Consider the following 18,542-nt stretch of genomic DNA (forward strand, 5'->3'; position numbering starts at 1 on the left):
GGGCCAGATTCATCCTTATCTGATTCATCTTTGTATCCCAGAGCTTAGCCAGGCACACAACAGGGATCCAGTGGAGAGAGAGATGGATAGGTGGGTAGGTGAAGACACAGATGTACGGTTGAACACACAAACTGGCAAAGTTCCAAATGAACTAATAAGTGGACACCTCACTGAGAGACTTAAATGCAGAAGGGTGCCAGGACATAAGAGGAACGGCTGCGAGTTATGAAAATGGGCTCCATGGGGCAAATCAAAAGTCCACTGAAGGCAAATGCATCATAACAAGACTGGCATTTCCTGGAGTTTCCGGGCTGATCAATCACTTTCATATGCATCATTCATTTACTCTTCACAATGACCTGGTGAGGTAATGAGTTACTATTAGCTCAATGCACAAGGAAGCTGAGGCTTGTGGACATCAGCTGAAGTCTCACAGCCAGCGAATGGCAGGCCAGGGCACCAGGGCCTAGGTCTGCCTGCCTCTTCCATCCACCTTCTGTCATCACAAGCCTTCTGATCTCCAGCCCTCTGATCTGCCCCAGTGGGACCCTCCTGCGTTTCTGCTCTAGTTGTAGAGGACCCATCAGGCACTTAGAGAGAAATGAGTGGTGTTGTGAACATTCGACTGTGTCCATGTGGAATCCACACACACAGTTTGCCTGAAAATGACTGATACGATGGAAACTGACAAGTCATCATCCGCTTCGGGCACCAGCGATGACTGGTTAACGTGAATATTGTGTTGATTTCCGCTAGATAGAAGAAGATGTCACTTGTCGTTAATGGGGTGTCACACGTACACTTGCCTAAAGGAAAATACTCTTTTGGTGATTGTTCTCAATTTTCCCCTCATTTTATAGCCATAAAAAGGAAAAGATTCAGCAGAAAGGATGAATCCACCTAGGGGTAGGATGGAAAGGCATTCTTCTCATTTATTTCCTTCTTTCTTTACCAGAACAACCAAAACCCAGTGAAAATGCTGGTGCAAGTCAGAAGAGGGGGACCTGGGTTCTAAGAGCAGCCAAGTACTCTGGGCTTCAGATCAGAGCCTCAGAATCCAGCAGTTATGCCCACAAGGTAGCCAAAGTCCAGCCAGTACCACCGGTCTCTCGGCCAGCTATACTTGCCTCTGCTCAACAATGATGATTTGAACATACATGTACAAATAATAACAGATAACATTACTGAGCACTTTACTATGAACTATGGAATGTGCTAGGTAAAGACGTTACCTCCACGTAAGCCATAAAATCAACCTATGGGGCAGGTGCAGATCCACAAACCCTGATTTAAGAATTCTGAATCCTCAAAAGCTTTGAAAACCAAAAGATTTTTTCGTAAGTTTGGTACAGACTTATTCGGTGCTAAGATTTGAGTTAAAGTGATATACACTGACTAAAAGTTTTTTCTATCTCCTTCTTACTATTAATATTCATACTTTTTGCTACAAAAATATCAACATGCTTGATTTAAGGGTGCTATCACAGCCTCTGCTGAGGGATGTTATTAATAAATATGGTACATTTACTATATTGCTTTCCTTTAAAAGTTAAATAAATCTAAATCCGAGCACATTTGGCCCCAAGGACTGCAGACAAGAAATTGAGAACCTGTTAAACCCATTATATGGATGAGGAAACAGGCTCAGAAAAGGTAGGAAACTTTCCTGAGGTTACAGAGCTCAAAAGCAGCAGATGAAGGTTTACATCTAGGCAGCCTTGCTCCAGAGCTGGCCCGATTAATCAGTGGGCTTTGCTACCTTTGACAAATGCCCCTGCTAGCTGGTCTCAGCCCCATCCTCCCAGCGCAGCAGTTCAGTCCCTGTTTGTTCTTGAGCAAGAAGTAAGCATGTGCCTTCTTAGTCGAGGTACAAGGCAATCCCCAGGGTATCAGGATCATAATTACAATGCTTTATTAATATAAATCTCAGGATATAGACCTGTGTTTCAAATCAAGAGTCAAACACAACAATAACATCAGTCTTAGGTAACTACCAGTCAAGGATTCGGATCCAGACTTGCGCTTTTACACTGAGAAGCAAACAAAGACGACTATTAATTGGCTGATGGTCAGCCAGTATCAAATTATCACATTTTCTCACACTACAGTGGTTATACAGACCCTGGAGCTAGACAGGTTGTGCTGAAATCCTGGGTCAGCCACTTAATAGTTATGCGACCTTGACAAGTTGCATAACCTCTCTGTGCCTCAGTTCCCTTATATAGAACATGGGGGTAATGCTAGCACCCCCCTCACCAGTCGTCATGAGGATTAAATGAGATTGTATTTAAAGCATTTGGAATATAGCAAGTCCAATCTTAGCCTCTGCTCCCAGACAGACAGATGATTAGGATGGATAAATAGATGCTTTGCTTCACATTTTAACTTCTCTGAAATTGGGGCTCTTCTTACCATGGATGTGTACTTATAATGTTTATATTGTTGTTCTCAGAAAGCTGCAGCTTAACTAATGGTGCTTCTTTTTCTTTATTGCATCTTAGATACGTGGTAATATGGTAAAATACTTTGGAGGAACTGGATGCATTTTTCCTCTGGTCTCCAGAGAAGAAACTGAGACAACAGCAAGTCACAGATTCAAGCTGTGTTCATAATGTGTTTCCACGTGGAGGTCACACTTTCATGTTCACGGGCAGATGAATTCTAACACCAAACACCAGGCTGAATAGGTGTTCCCATTGCAAGAAGTGCTGTGCACAATTTTTATTTGCATTTCAAAACCCTAACAAATGGCCACAATCAACTACTACAAATTTCTCCTAATTAGTTTTAGTCTGCACTTCTGTCACCTTTAGGAGAGAGCCAAAGATTTTAACCTTCAAAATTATCAGCAATGCATGTCAGAAAGCATTTCAAAGAAGAGTCAAAGTGCGTGTAGAAACTAATTGCTGTATCTGAAAGTGCTGTTTGAAGAATTTTTCAGTCTTCAGAGAAGCAAGTCCCCACCCCTTGGGAAAACTAGTCTTCAAACTAAAAGTTTCCCCAAATCATATATCTGAGAAAAATGTTAAAACAGACTTACCCACAAAGGCAAAGAAATAAAACTGTAAGAATAAATAAATCAGAAATCAGATGTCTCTCCCCTGTTTAAAATCCTCCAACAGCTTCCTACTTTACTTGGAATAAAACGCAATTCCTTTACCATCGCCTTCCGGGCCTCAAGTGGTCTGTCCCCCGCCCATTTCTTCCATTTTTTTTTCATTCTGTGTTCCCCTTCACAAACTGCTCCAAACATACCGGTCTTTGTTGTTGTTTGCTTCAAACACATCAAGTATATTCTTGCTTCAACTACTTTGCTCCTGGTATTCCTCCTTCCTAGAAAGATTCCCTAACTATTCCCCAACTCCCCTACCCACGGATACCAGGCTCCGTTGCACAGGATCGCCAACACACAAGGTGACTGAGACCCAAGGTAACTTTTTCTGATTCACACAAAAGAACCATATGGGCTAGAGCAGTCCTGCTTACCTACAATGATTCATTCATTTCCAGAACAAATGTTAATTGAGCACCTGCTATGAGGTAAGCACTGTTCTGGGCACTGGGATTATAGCCTTGAACAGACAGACAAGGCCTTTGCCTTTTGGAAGCTCACATACTAGTAGGCTGAGGCACACAATGGATGACAATTTAACAATAAGCGAGTAAGCAAAATATCAGAAAGTAGCCAGAGTGCACAGACAACCTAACGTGGTTATATGACAGTGACTGAATTGTAGGTAGTCAAAGAAGGCCTCCTAGAGGTGGTGATACTTGTCGTGAAATCTAAATGGCAACAAGGAATCATCATGGAATTCCATGCAGAGGAAACCCAAGGTGTGAACTTTCACAAAGGCCACAAGTAGTGAACAATCAATTTGTTTTAGAAACAAGAAGTTGGAAAGTAATGGCTACAGAAGAGAAAGTCAAAGATAAGGCCAGACAGGTGGGAAGGAGCCAGGTGATGTGGGGCTCTATAAGTCAGAATAAAGAATTTGAAGCTGGGTGTGGTGGCTCATGCCTGTAATGCCAACACTTAGGGAGGCCGAGGTGAGCAGATAACTTGAGGTAAGGAGTTCGAGACCTGCCTGGCCAACATGATGAAACCCCGTCTCTACCAAAAATACAAAAATTAGCTGCTTGTGATGGTGCACACCTGTAGATCCCAGCTACTCAGGAGGCTGAGGCATGAGAATCACTTGAACCCAGCAGGCGGAGGTTGCAGTGAGTTGAGATCACGGATCATGTCCCTGCACTCCAGCCTGGGCAACAGAATGAGACTCCGTCTCAAAAAGAAAAAAAAAGGAAGAAGAAGAATTTGAGCTTTATTCTAAAGTGAGCTATGAAAATATTTGAGGTTTTAAGCAGGGAGGTCCATGAGCTGGCGTCTATTTTGGAAAGATCACTCTAACTCAGGGTTGTCAAAAATAACTTTCTGCAATGAAGTCCTATATCCACATTGTCAGGTGCAGTAGCCACTAGCCATGTGTGGCTACTGAGTACCTAAAATTTGACTGGTGTGACCCAGAAACTGGATATTTAATTTTATTCTATTTTAATTAATTTTCATTTAAATATTCACATGTGGCTGGTGGCTACTCTATTGATCAGCACACCTGAACAGCTGCATGAAGAATACATGAAGGGTGTGGGGAAAGATGAGAGTACAGGCAGGAAGATTAATCAGGAGGCTACCACAGTGGTCCAGGGGAGAGATGGTAGCTGCAAGCAGAGATGGAGAGAAGAATACCTTTCAGGGTGGAGCCAAGAGTGTGAGAGGGAGAAAGGAAGAATGAGGAATCGTGGATACCACCTAGATTTGTGGTTTCAGAACCAAATGGATGGTGGTGCCATTTTGATCTGGGAAAGACTGAGGAAGAACTACATTTTGGGGAGGAAACAAAACCTTGAAAATAACCAGCTCCTCCCCAAGTCTTCATGTGGCAGCTTCCCTCTTAACTTTTGGACCTAAAATGTCAGCTCAAATGTCACCTCCCCAGAGGAACTGTTGCAATCTCCACCCCACCTCTTTATCCCATCCTCTCTCTCTCTGTGTGTGTGTGTGTGTGTGTGTGTTTGTGTGTGTGTGTGCATCATATTGCTCCATTGTTCTCCTCCCTGTAGATTATCTGCAATTATTTAATCACGAATGCATTGCCTCTCTCTTCTCCAAACGGTAAACTCTCTGTGCAGCGACCTCAGCCCCTTTTCCCACAGCGGTCCCACCTACCTGGAACAGTATCTGGCACATAGCAGGTACTTAAATATGAATTATTAAACAAACAGGAATAATTATCTTGCCAAACAAAACACGGCTAAAGCCTCAAAGAGTATGTTTCTGGTTTGAATTTCAGACAACATAAAATAGAAGAAGACAAAGTATGCTCACACAACTGCTCAAATAATTTTTGGGATATAATTGGGAAATAATTAATTGGGATACATTTTGTTTGGGGTTATTTTACCAGTACTCCATTTATTCAGAAAACTGAGTATAGTTTCCAGGTAATGAGCCACGTCATCTGACAGATGCAAAAGAGAGATGCTAATCAGGACGGTGATTCCTAGCACTACAGTCCCATTTCTCTCCCAGAGTATTTGGGCAGACAGCTGAGAGTGTGTAGAATGAAAGCAGGGTAATCCCAGGCTGCCATTTTTGAAAGTTCAGAGTGTCCTTAAGAGCCACTTGCCCTTAGTTAAGCACACCACCATCACCCACCCATATCCCGCCAACCAGCAGCAGATGCTACCCCAGCTGAACAGGTGTACGTGGCTCAATGCAATGAGAAGGGACTTTGCAATTAAACAGATAATAATTTGAATTCAGTTGTAAGGTCTTGAGAAAATTGCATAGCTTCTCTGGTCACCATTCCCCATCTGAACTCCCCAACAACCAAAACCTCTAGATATTTTCTTGCCAACTACAGCTAAGCCACATCACCCCCAAATTTTTAAGCCCCAGAGTACATCTTTGCATTTACTTACTTCAGCAAGTTAAGCAGGAGTTTCACTCAACTTTGTCATTATTTTTCCCACTCTCCTCTCCAACTTCACTCTCTCTGTAAACGCATCATACCTCAGTGCACGCGCGCACACACACACACACAATCATACAATTCCACACCCACAGACACACACAGAGCTTCTCTGCAGCTTCTTTCACTCTACACTGACTCACAGTCGTGAGAACACATTTCCTTTTCCTCTTCACAGGCTCCTGAAATGAGATCATTTCTGCTAAAAGCAATCGCAAGTGCTGGGTGAACAACTCCAGAAAATTAGTACAAGTTCCACTATGGCTAGAGACAGAGAAGAGGAAAAATCTGTTCAATTTTGACTGTATTCGCATTACCCACAAAAGGCAACATACTTCTTATTTCTTCCACTTATCCCAATCCTTAACAAAAATTAAAACAAAAGCTATAAGCTATTTCCAGCACTACCCCCAATGGTCATTTTTAATCTGTCATCAGCATTCGTTCCAAATCAGAAATGTACCAGTCACTTCACTTTTTGAATATGATTTCTCATCAGTGCTGCTGCATCATCTCTATTTCCAAGGAAGCTAAAGACAACATAACGTTTTAAAAAATAACTAGAATGCATTATAGATTTAACCATGAGTCATCACAGACATTGAATAAAAGTATAACTCTGCCTCCATGAGCCTGACATATAGACATTCTGAACAAGGAAATAATCTGTGGAATATCTGATATAGACACAAAGGACAAGAGATTAAAAAAAAATCAGATGTGAAAAAAATGTTGTTTTCCATTGATTTGAAAATAATTGAAATGAAAAACTATCTAATGTCCACTCAATGGAATATCATGCAGCCACTCAAAGCTATTTTTACAAAGAGTTTTTAATAACATGAGAGAAGTGCATATGCTATGGTTACATGGAGAAAAAGGCAAGACACATGATAATATTTACAGCATGATTTCAATTATATGAAAATGCACCAACAACCCTAAAAGGAAACACACAAAAATACCACCGATGATTATCTTTGGGTAGTCAAAAAAATGTATGGATTCTTATTTTTGTAATCCATTTTCCTATATTTTCCAGACTTTATGGATAGGTACTTTTTTATATAAAAACCTTTCATTTGGCAAATTTTTATTTTAAAAAATCATCTAAACTTTGTAAACTTCTTTTATTTTGTGAAAATATTTTCTGCAAAAGCTTCTATCTTAAACTGCCTTCATAGTATTGTGACGATGCTTGAGGAAACAAGACAGAATTGTCACTACGCCTATACCCACTCCCAATTTCCAAGCGGGGGCAGCTAAGGTTCCAGCCAACACTACTCTTCTGGAGGCTATAGATGGATGGGAAATCTGGCAGTCTAGCCGTTACGTAGAAATCCCAAGGCAATCAGCACAGAAGGCTAAAACATTAAAACCACCATGGCACACGTATGCCTATGTAACAAACCTGCATGTTCTGCACATGTATGCCCCATTTTTGGGAAGAAATAAAAATTAAATTAAAAATTAAAAAAAACTATCAGTCCAACTTACCCCCCCACCAAAAAAAAAAAAAAGAGAGAACATCTTAGATAGGGTCATGAAGCACTCGATCTTCTCACATGCATTCTCTCCTCCTTTACACATGAAATCCCTGCAAGGCAGCGTTATCATGTCCATTTGACAGATAAGAAAATGAATGTATACAGAGAGGAGGAACCTTGCTCAAGGTCACAAATCAGTCTCCTGTCAACATCTGGAAGCAAATCCATGTCTGTGATGCTAATGATCAGGATCTTTGCATTATACCATATGGCAGCTTTCATCTGGACTACAATAATTGAGAAAACTGTATCAGATACAGGGAGCCCTGCATATCATCATCATCAGGAAAGACCTGCACTGGGCTTCCTGCCAAAGGATACCTAACTGTATAAGTTTAATGAATACAGGCAACCAAATTCCCACCTTATCCCTTAAAATCCTAGAAAGAACACAGAGTTGAAATTAATTGTATTTAAAGTATAGTATGCATTTTTTATTTATTTATTTTTTATTGAGACAGAGTCTCGCTCTGTCGCCCAGGCTCAAGTGCAGTGGTGCAATCTCGGCTCAGTGCAACCTCCGCCTCCTGGGTTAAAGCAATTCTTCCACCTCAGCCTCCCAAGTAGCTGGGATTACAGGCACCCACCACCACACCTGGCTGATTTTTTCATTTTTAGCAGAGACAGGATTTCACCATGTTGGCCAGGCTAGTCTCAAACTCCTGACCTCAAGTGATCTGCCTGCCTTGGCCCCCCCAAGTGCTGGGATTACAGGCGTGAGCCACCACACTCAGGCTGTTTATTATTATGGAATACTATATCCTAAACATGGGATTACTACATCAAAATACAGGAAGATGCTTAAAGGCTCTTGATATTTCTTTTCAAATTTTCCTAAAAAAAGTTTATGTGAGTTTATATGTCCATAAACATGGTATACAAATAACCATTTAGTTACATCTTTGCCACCTCTGGGAACTGCAATTTTAGAAAACTGTCAAACTGACAAAACAAAGAGGGAAGAAATGGAAGACTTCCTATGTCAGCTTTTGAAGAGGTCATGTATGACATAATCTGAATATCCCATTCAAATTTTTAACCACAGCACTGCCGAAGCCAGCCAGCCAGCCTGACTTAGCCCTCTTATGGGAAAATGTAGCAAGTGGTTCTGTGGTTAAAACAAGCACAGACTCATAGGAGAATTCAAAAACCAATGAAGACCCTGGGTTCCAAATCCAAAATGCCAGACAGATGAAAGGAGAGAATGGAGGATCTAGCATTATATTTACTGATGGTCTATTTGGTACCACATTCTTTCCTATGTTCTAAATTAGCCCTTAGAATAATCTTGTGAAGACCTACATTTGCTCCCATTTTATAGACAAAAAGAGTCAAGATTCAAAAATGTCAACAAGGGCACCCAGCTAGTAAATGCAAAGCTCAAATTTAAACTCAAGACTCTTCCACCCAAAACTTTTTGATTCTTTACCCTTATGTTTTGGTTTTAACATTTTATTTTCATATCACTTATTACACTTTCCAATTTTAAAAGAAATACTTGTTTATTATAATAAATATGTAAAGTAGTTTGGAAGATTCTCTAAAGAAAAAAATCAAGAATTGTTCATAATCTACCACCCAGAGACAAGAACTGTTAATACTTTGTTTCATTTTCTTCCATTTATTTATGTTTACATATAATTTAAATAAAATCAGTACTAGATTGTATATAAAGGCTAGTTTGCTAATTTTTAAACTAAATAGAGTGTGACTTTTGACAGGGCATTTAGTATTACTTGTAATTATCATTTTTTACATCTGCAGATAATTATATCAAATGAAAGCCACATAATTATTTTAGCTACTCTCTATTGCTGAACATTTAAAATTGTTTTCCTCAGTTTTCTATCTCAATCTTGTGATAAAATCCTTTTATATTACCTTTTATGTGCATCTCTAATTGTTTCCCTAAACTAATAAATTCGTGGGAATGGAATTATAAAAGTCCTCCCTTATCCACAGGAACTATGTTCCAAGATCTCCAGTGGATGCCTGGTGCATTGGATAGTACCCAACCTTATACATACTACGTTTTGTCCTAAACAAGAGCTCCAGTGGATGCCTGGTGCATTGGATAGTACCCAACCTTATACATACTACGTTTTGTCCTAAACAAGATCTCCAGTGGATGCCTGGTGCATTGGATAGTACCCAACCTTATACATACTACGTTTTGTCCTAAACAAGATCTCCAGTGGATGCCTGGTGCATTGGATAGTACCCAACCTTATACATACTACGTTTTGTCCTGAACATACATATTAATATCTATGTTAAAGTTTAACTTATAAATTAGACACAGTAAGAGATTAATAACTAATAAAGTAGAATAATTATAATGATATTCTGTAATCAAAGTATGTGAATGTGATCTTTCTCTTTATCAAAGTATCTTATTGTTCTATACCCACCCATTTTCAGACCACAGGTGAATTCGGGTAACTGAAACCACAGAAAGCAAAACTGAGAAAAGTGAGAGAATACGGGGTCAAAGAGTATGCACATTTTAAGGTTCTAAAACTATATACTAAACTGCTCTCCAGAAAGATTGCAAGAATTTATATCCTCTAGATGAACATATCACTTTATCACCACCAATACTGTCAGAGACATTTGATCCAGAGCAACTCCATCTTGAGTAGTGGCTGGGTAAAATGAGGCTGAGACCTACTGGCCTGCATTCCCAGACGGTTAAGGCAGTCTAAGTTACAGGATGAGATAGGAGGTCGGCACAAGATACAGGTCATAAAGACCATGCTGATAAAACAGGTTGCAGTAAAGAAGCCCGCTAAATCCCACCAAAACAAAGATGGCCACGAGAGTGACCTCTGGTCATCCTCACTGCTACACTCCCGCCAGCGCCATGACAGTTTACGAATGCCATGGCAACGTCAGGAAGTTACCCTATATGGTCTAAAAGGGGAAGGCATAAATAATCTATCCCTTGTTCAGCATATCATCAAGAAATAACCATAAAAACGAGCAACCAGCAGCCCTTCGGCTGCTCTGTCTATGGAGTAGCCGTTATTTTGTTACCTCACTTTCCTAACAGACTTGCTTTCTCTTTACTCTAGGAACTCACCCTGAGTTCTTTCTTGCATGAGATCAAAGAACCCTCTCTTGGAGTCGGGACCGGGACCCCTTTCCTGAAATAATACTATTGTTTAAATTGTTGTCAATGTAAATCGAGAAAAAATGGTACCTTTATTCTTTTTAAATTTATATTTCAGCAACTAAAAGGAAAGCTAATTTTTTTTCAGATTTTTATTGACTATGGCAATTTTTCTTACATGAGTTGTAAGAAAAACAACTCATTTTTCTGTCAAGACACCTTTTTGTTGCTTATTAGTGTTCTTTATATATCAAGGATAGTTAGCCATTGTGAATCATATTTGCTGTAAATATTTCCCTCAAGTTGTTCTTTAACTTTTTTGTAATTGTATTTTTACTTACAAATGTTTATGAATTTTACACAACTAACTCCATTATCCTTTCTCATCATTTGTTTCTTGGTTTTTACACTTGGAAAGCCCTTGCTCCCCGTAAAATCAAATACGCATTCACCTATATTTTTGTAGAGTTTGTTCTTTCTACTGCACGCTGTGCTGATTCTTATTTCAGACAGGTGAAATGTCAAACAACTGAAATATCCTTAAGGTTTGAAAAAAAAGGAGAAGTAAATCTGTCTGAGAGGACACATTCACTGGCAGATAAATTATGGATGATCCTGCCCCCTTTGTAATCTCAGGGATGACAACTCCAGTGTGCACCAAAAACCCTTAGAAAAATTCTAAATCCCCTTATCCTAGGTCTCCAGTCTGGGCCTTATGGGAACCCTAAAGCTGTGATTCTCCCCAGGGAGTATTAAACTTTGGTCTAAAGGTGAATAACTGTAGAGTCAGGTAGGTTTTGTCCCAAAATCTCAAATCACCCAGGTATTCCCAGAACGTCTACCCTGTGTCCAGCCCCAGATCTCAGCCAGAGAACCCAGGGAGCACACAGGCATGCCTGGAGGGGTCTTTTTGAGATTCCAGAAGCCGGGGAGCATGCAAGTATGCCGGCCGGGAAGGGGGGGTGGGGGGTCTTCCTGAGAGAAAGCAATTAAAATTCACATCACAAAAGGAATGAGGCTTTTTTTATTCTAAACTGCAACATGGTGTGGTTAATCAGAGCAATTATAAATGGTAACATCATTATTCAAGCTTCTATTTCCAAACGAAGTCATTTAAATGAATACATTTTCTGCCTTGGAGCAGTAGCTGCCAGTGAGCCTTTAAAAAGAAAAGAAAGGAGAAAAAGAAAAAAGAGAAAACCGGATGAAGCCGCTGGTGCAAAACCTTGGAAAATAGGGTAGAAAGAACTCAGCATTGGGAATTGGGAGCCTGGGGTACAAACATAGATCCAACATGGTCTCATTCTGTAACCTTGGGCAAGACCTCAGTTCCCACCTGTGCAACGGGGAAATAGATGAACTTGTATTCATGACCCCTTCTTGCTCTGACATTGTGAATCTAGATTTTTACCACTAAAGGTCTAATTTTTCTACATGCTGCATCTGCAATTTTATAGAATTCATCAATGTGTTAAATACATTCTCTTATTCAAATTCGAAGACAAATTCTTCAGAAGCTGCCTAAGCTGTCTCTAAATGGTGACAGACTTGCCCCTCCTACTGCAGCCTGTATTGTGTGTGGTCTTGAAGGAAGGAGCACGTGAGTGTTGAAATCAGATGGTCCTGGGGGTCAGATCTCAGCTCTGACCAAGAAAGCCTTGACATTCCTTCCCCTTGGTTTGACTAAAGTTTTAGACAGGTTTCTTCCTGATAAGCTCCTCATCTCCCTTTTGTTAGAGCGTCTACTTTAGAAAACCTGTAACTACAAATTCTTTCTCTGCTCCTTTAAAAAAATTCTGCTGGTCATTTACTAGTTTTACAACCCAAGTAATGTCTTTCTCAAGGACCTGGGAAGCAACCATTTGAAATGTGAGCATTGAAGGAGAGAGCGTCCCTATCTCCCAGTCTGCAGAAGAGTGGGAGCCCAACTTCAGTGTGCCTTGCTCCAACTTTTTAACCTCTCCTATCATGAAGATATGAGAAAGTTTACTTTTCCTTTAGTAAACTTAATTAGCAAACACAGATGGCCTGAGAATTCCAGCTCTTAAGAATTCCTCGTCCCTTTGTTTCAGGAGAGTTAAGTCCTGTCTCGACCTGATTACAATGGTCTTGAATAATATCTTCCTTGCCTGATTAAATTTGTCGGGTGCAATTTTTACTTAGGCAGTTCCAACTGTGTAAATGTACCTCCTTCAACTTCCTTGAACTTCGGGGTCCCTATCCATGAAAAGCAAACAACAGAAAAAGTCCTTCTTTTAAGGAGTGAATGGTATATTTCAGGGAATAAATCAGAACATGCATGTAATCACCTGCACAGAGAAGGTGGGAGATTGTTTGCAATATCTACTTCCCTGTAACCACACCCTTGGGTTATCCCTTCCCACACTGACTGTGGCCCTGGCCACGTGAGTTGCTTTGGCCAATAAGGCATCAACAAACATGCTGCAAGCAGAGGCTTGAAGAAGTACTTGCGCATTGGGCTTGCCCTCTTGTTGCACTTGGAAGCCTGAGAGCATCACAGGGATGAACCTGACCTAGCCAGCTGGATGGGAACCCACATGGAGGAGAACCAAGGTGCTCCAGAGGGCAGCCTGCTGAACTCCAGAGATGTGAGCAGGGCACTTGAGACACATGAGAGAACCCAGCAGAAACTAAACAAGCTGGCCAGAGAAGAATAACCACCTACTGGACACACGTGATCGTACGCAAAATAAAACGGCTATTGTATAAGCCACTAAGTTGTGAGATCATTTGTTACACAGCAAAAACTGACACTATCAGGCACTGCATTTATGTTCATTTTCTTTTTCCCTTTTCTAATGGATGGCTTTGGGTGTTGGCTAGGAAGGCTGAGCACTAGCAAAACAGTCACCAACCCAATCAGAAATGGCAATGGTCTCTTTATGGGGCGCTCTTTTCAGCTCCTTCCAGCTCCAGAGGCCACAACTAGACTGAGGGAAGAAGACATAGGTGGGAAGATCCCAATAAGGCCCTAAACTCATCTGAAAAGATATGTGGGTTTCCTAACAAACTCATATAGCATCACCAACATGTGGGTTTCCTGATTTTGGCTCAGGCACCCTTGGGAAAGTTTCACGCATTCCTGGAAGTACTGAAAGACCTTCGTCAGGTTGACAAAGAGGTGTCATCCATGAGTTTCTGCCTACACTTAGCACCAAATTTTCAAACGTACTCAGCATCATTATGCTGCCGGCACGGGGCTGGGTGGTAGAGAGAGAGAGCCGTGACTAAGAAGCCATCCATCTGTCCTCACAGAGCTCACTGTGCATGTGGGAGGTAGACCTTAATAGAGTAAACAAACAAGTAACATAATTATATCATGTGATAAAGATTATGCAAGAAATACACACAGAGCTTGGCAGAGCGTGACTGAGCACGGGACCATGAACACCCACTCAGCAAGGAGGGAAGGGAAGGCCTCTCTGAGGAGGTGAGATGTGAAATAAGATCTAAGCGTATAGAAAAAGCCAACCATTAGGAAAAAGAAAAATCTGCCAAAGAGAACTATGTGAAGGCCCTGAGGCAGCAAGGAGCTTCTAGAAGTCAGAAGGTGACCAGTGTAGATGGATCGAAAGGGGAGGAGCGATGGGAGATGAGGCCATGGAGGTGAGCAGGGCCAGCTCCGCCCACTCGGCTTCCCCAGCCAAGGACCTGGTTGCCTCCCAGGTCGTTGATGAGCAGCCTCCATCCCTCTGCTCCTCTCCCACACCCGCCCTCCTGAGGCTCAGCTCCAGGGTGCCATCGCTGCTCTTATGACACGGAGAGCAGAGGTTGAGGATCTGATGACTGCAGGCACAATTCCTCTGTGCCAGGCACTGCGTGAACTTTCTGCCCAACTTCTTATAATCTATCCAGGTAGATATAATCACTACCTCCCACATACCTTACAGGCATTAGACGATCTTCCCAAGGTCACACGGCCAGCCAGGGTCAGCAAGCAGCTGCCAGTGCTGGGATTTGGGCAGCAACCTGTCTACACAGGCTCAGACTCCAGGCTGGCTCCGGTGGCTCCTTTGGTGTTATAGTCACTTCCCCGCTGGGTGCTTTGTCTCTTCTGCTCTTGTTATTTCAAGCTCTCCCATCCTTTGTGTGCACATCCTTTGTGTGTCTCTTCATGGAGCCCCAAAAGAGACCCTTAAACATCTCCTCTTACATTTCACTAGGTTAAATTTAGGCCACTTTGTAGCCTGTCACAGCCATGCTGAGTGCTAAAATGCCCTACAACTCCAAGGTTGGAAATAACAATGAAAATGAGTTGAGAAGGGAGACCCAGTGTTGGCTGAGTGATTTTTCTCTGCCAGTCACAGAGCTAAGCACTCTACATCCTCCTGCTGTTTAATCCCTTAATCAACCCCAGGAAGCTGAGCAACTTCCCAAGGTCACAGAGACACCAAGGCAGAGCCACAGTGGGAGTCCAGGCACCACCAGGCTGTTCTGCCTCCCAAGTGAAGTCCCCCTGGATGCCACATCCACTATCAGGGGGACATCTCCAAGCTGGGCACATGACACCAGCACAGAAGGTGTCTTGCAGGTCCTGGGCTCCTCCTGGGATCTGGGGATGCCCACTTCACACTCCTGAGACAAGTGTAGTCCACAGGGAGGTGTGGCCAGAGGCCCTGCCCACAACCCACTAGAAATGAGAGATGGTTTCACACACCTTGGAGGTATTGCCCAGAGCTTCCCCTTCTACTTCCACCCCACTGTCGTGTTTCTTTCCAGTTTCCTGCCTTACTTCTGGCAACCTAATGTTTTGTGTCTAGGCCTTATTCCATTTTCCCTGTTTAACACAGGTTGTACTTCCCTGGGCACACTGGCCCCATCTCCATCTCCCATGGGTCCCAATTTGCCCTTCTCCACCACCAACACACATTCTTCCAATCAGACAACTCCACTTTGGTCTCAGCCCCCCAGCCTGGAGCTGACTGGTCAGGTCTACCATGCCCATTTGAGTTTTATCTGCAGGATACCACCATGTTCGCTCACAATCACATGCATGCAAAGATGGACAGGTATACTCAGCTGCACCAAAACATACAAGTTAATAGGCATGCATTTATCCACATGTGCACAAGCACACAGCTCCCCATATATAAGCAGGTATGTTCATATATGAATGCACATGTATGTACAAACATGAGTGTATATGCAGGCTCACAGACACATACATACATGCACACTTCCTCAATTCACAAAGAAGTAACTAATCAAATGCCACAAGTCATTCACAAGCCACAAGAAGACTGGAATTGACAGACCATATAAAGAGACAGACAGAAAAAGTCCTGAACATGCCAGTTAAAAAGGCTCTGCTATTGTCTATCACACAGAAGCCTGTAAAAAGACCACATTATTTCTGACACAAATACAGCTCTCCGCTTTCTGTAGAAGGATTCCAATAAAGATAAGAGCTTTCTCATTATTCTAATGTGGAACAAAAACAATATCCCCTTTCCAAATCAGCACACAGAAGTAAAATCTCCTTAGTTAACTCTACAGCTCCCTACCCCATGATGCTCAGCTCACTCCACCGTCATGCAGCAAATTTTCTTGAGCACCTACTATGGGCTGTCATGCATGTTTTATTATTTAGTTCTCACAATAACTTCCAAGGTAGGAATCATTGCTTTTGTTTTTACAGAAAAGTAAATAGGCTCAGAGAAGTTCCTTAACTTAACCAAGTCATATAGGTAGTAGAAGAAGAGCCTAGGCTTGTCTGACACCAAAGTCCATTCTCCTTGTATGATGCCAGTCATAAGAACAAAGAGTTCAAGAAAGACTCAAGACCTAGGAATCAGCAACAGTTAAAGGAATGACTGCATAGCATGTGGTAAGCAGAGCCAGTAAGTGCTAACAACAGAGGCTGACCAGGTGGCTTAGGAAGTTTTAGGTGGCCTAAAGGGTGAATGTACTGGTAGAAGACAGTGGGGTAAGACAGCAGGCAATTCAGGAAGAAGGAATGAGGAATAACCAGACATGAAGATTGAGTGAATATGACCCAACTGGGAGCTAGAGCAGGAGGGATCTTGGAAGAACGGAATGGAAGTTGCAATGGGGGTCAGGACTTTGAAGAGCAGGTTCAAGAGCCTGGATGCCATTACTTCAACATTTTTACGACTCAGCAACTCCATGCCCAGGCCCTGTACTAGGAAGTGGGAATACCGCCAGGTGTGGTGGCTCACACCTGTAATCCCAGCACTTTGGGAGGCCGAGGTGGGTGGATCATGAGGTCAGGAGTTCGAGACCAGCCTGACCAACATGGTGAAACCCCGTCTCTACTAAAAATACAAAAATTAGCTGGGCCTGGTGGCTTGTGCCTGTAATCCCAGCTACTCGGGAGGCTGAGACAGGAGAATCACTTGAACCCAGGAGGCAGAGGTTGCAGGAGCCAAGATCACGCCATTGCACTCCAGCCTGGGCAACAGAGTGAGACTCCATCTCTAAATAAATAAATAAATAAATAAATAAATAAATAAATAAAGTGGGGATACAGCAGCCAACAGAACAGAACAGAACCCAACAGAACCAAGACCCCTGCTCTTGTAAAGCTTACTCTCTTGTGGGGGTAGGGGTGGGAAACAGATCAAAAACAATGCACTTTTTTAAAAAAACAGACTTTTTAAAATTATATAGAATGAAGGTGGTAAATACTACAGAGAAGAAAACCTAAAAGTAGATCAGAGGTAAAGGGGAGGGGCCATAATTGTAAATAGAATGGTCAGACTCAGCCTCACTGAGAAGATGTTCAAAGTCTAGGGGGGGATGAGGAGTGCGCCCCCCAGAGCCAGGGGAAGGTTGATGCAGGTATCAGCAGCAGCCAAGGTGAAGGTAGGCCTCCCTGTTCAAGGAGCAGCCCAGCAGTGTGGCCAGCAAGGCTGGAGCCAGATGAATGAGGGTGAGAGAAGCGGAACACAAGGTCTAAATTTATGACCGTGAACCACAGGAGCCTCGAAAGGCAAGACAACAGGCACATAAAATTAGTACAATGGTGTAGTCAGTCCAAGCTTACCGTGGATCATTTCATTCATCTCTATCGATCATTCATTCCATGAACAGAGCAGCAGGAAAAAAAGGATCTTAATATGGTATTCAACTAATCCTTGACATTAATATGAAGCTCTGACACTATGCCAACGAATATGTCATTGTACACACACTACCTTCCTAAGGCCACAGGAAATGGGAGCGGCCTCAAGCCAGATTTTCTTCTGTACCAAAATCATTTTCAAGAGCCATTAGGTGGGAGGGCACAGACCCTGAGGTGTTCCCAGCCCCGCTGTGACTCACTGAGGTGTTCCCAGTGTCTCCAAAGCAAACCAACTTCCTGCAGCCTCCACCTGTCCATTTTAGGACGACCAGCGTTTGATGAAAATAGACCTAAGCATTCTGGCATCTTCCTCCACCTGGACTCATCCTGAGTCACCCACTCCCCTCTGCAGCATCCTGTGGAATCCAACTCCAGCATTCCCCTTAGTACAGCTCGAGAGACAGTTTCTGAATGGAGCTTTGTCTAGCCCTAAGGGTCATATGAGGTCAGATGAGGCCAGCAAACAGAACTAGAGATTCCTAGCTCAGGGATGATGATGGTGACTGTGACAAAGAAAACGACAGTAGGTAGTCATCCATTCTTCCATGCGTCACTCACTGTGGGAAGGAGTTTACATGGATTTATCTCATTTGAGGCTCATGAAACTCCTACAAGGTAGATAGTATTTATATCCTATCTGCAGATGAAGAAACTAAAGCATAAACAGTAAGCAGCCTCCACACCCGACTGTGAAGACACCGAACCACACCCAGCCCTAGAAAGAGAGCTGTACAGTGGGGGCTTCT

At 42.4% G+C, this 18,542-nt stretch overlaps 1 protein-coding gene and 1 long non-coding RNA gene across 14 annotated transcripts in view; one reads left to right on the top strand and one right to left on the bottom strand.

Moving 5' to 3' along the window:
* PTPRT (protein tyrosine phosphatase receptor type T) overlaps positions 1-18,542 on the bottom strand; it is a 1,128,501-nt gene that overhangs the window by 905,979 nt on the left and 203,980 nt on the right. The window lies entirely within an intron of this gene.
* LOC129138169 (uncharacterized) lies at positions 418-3,164 on the top strand. Its single transcript, XR_008541228.2, has 2 exons — positions 418-1,337; positions 2,502-3,164. It is a non-coding gene; the product is annotated as an uncharacterized LOC129138169 (long non-coding RNA).

Source organism: Pan troglodytes, chromosome 21 (assembly GCF_028858775.2).
Source record: "Pan troglodytes isolate AG18354 chromosome 21, NHGRI_mPanTro3-v2.0_pri, whole genome shotgun sequence".
Classification (NCBI taxonomy): domain Eukaryota; kingdom Metazoa; phylum Chordata; class Mammalia; order Primates; family Hominidae; genus Pan; species Pan troglodytes.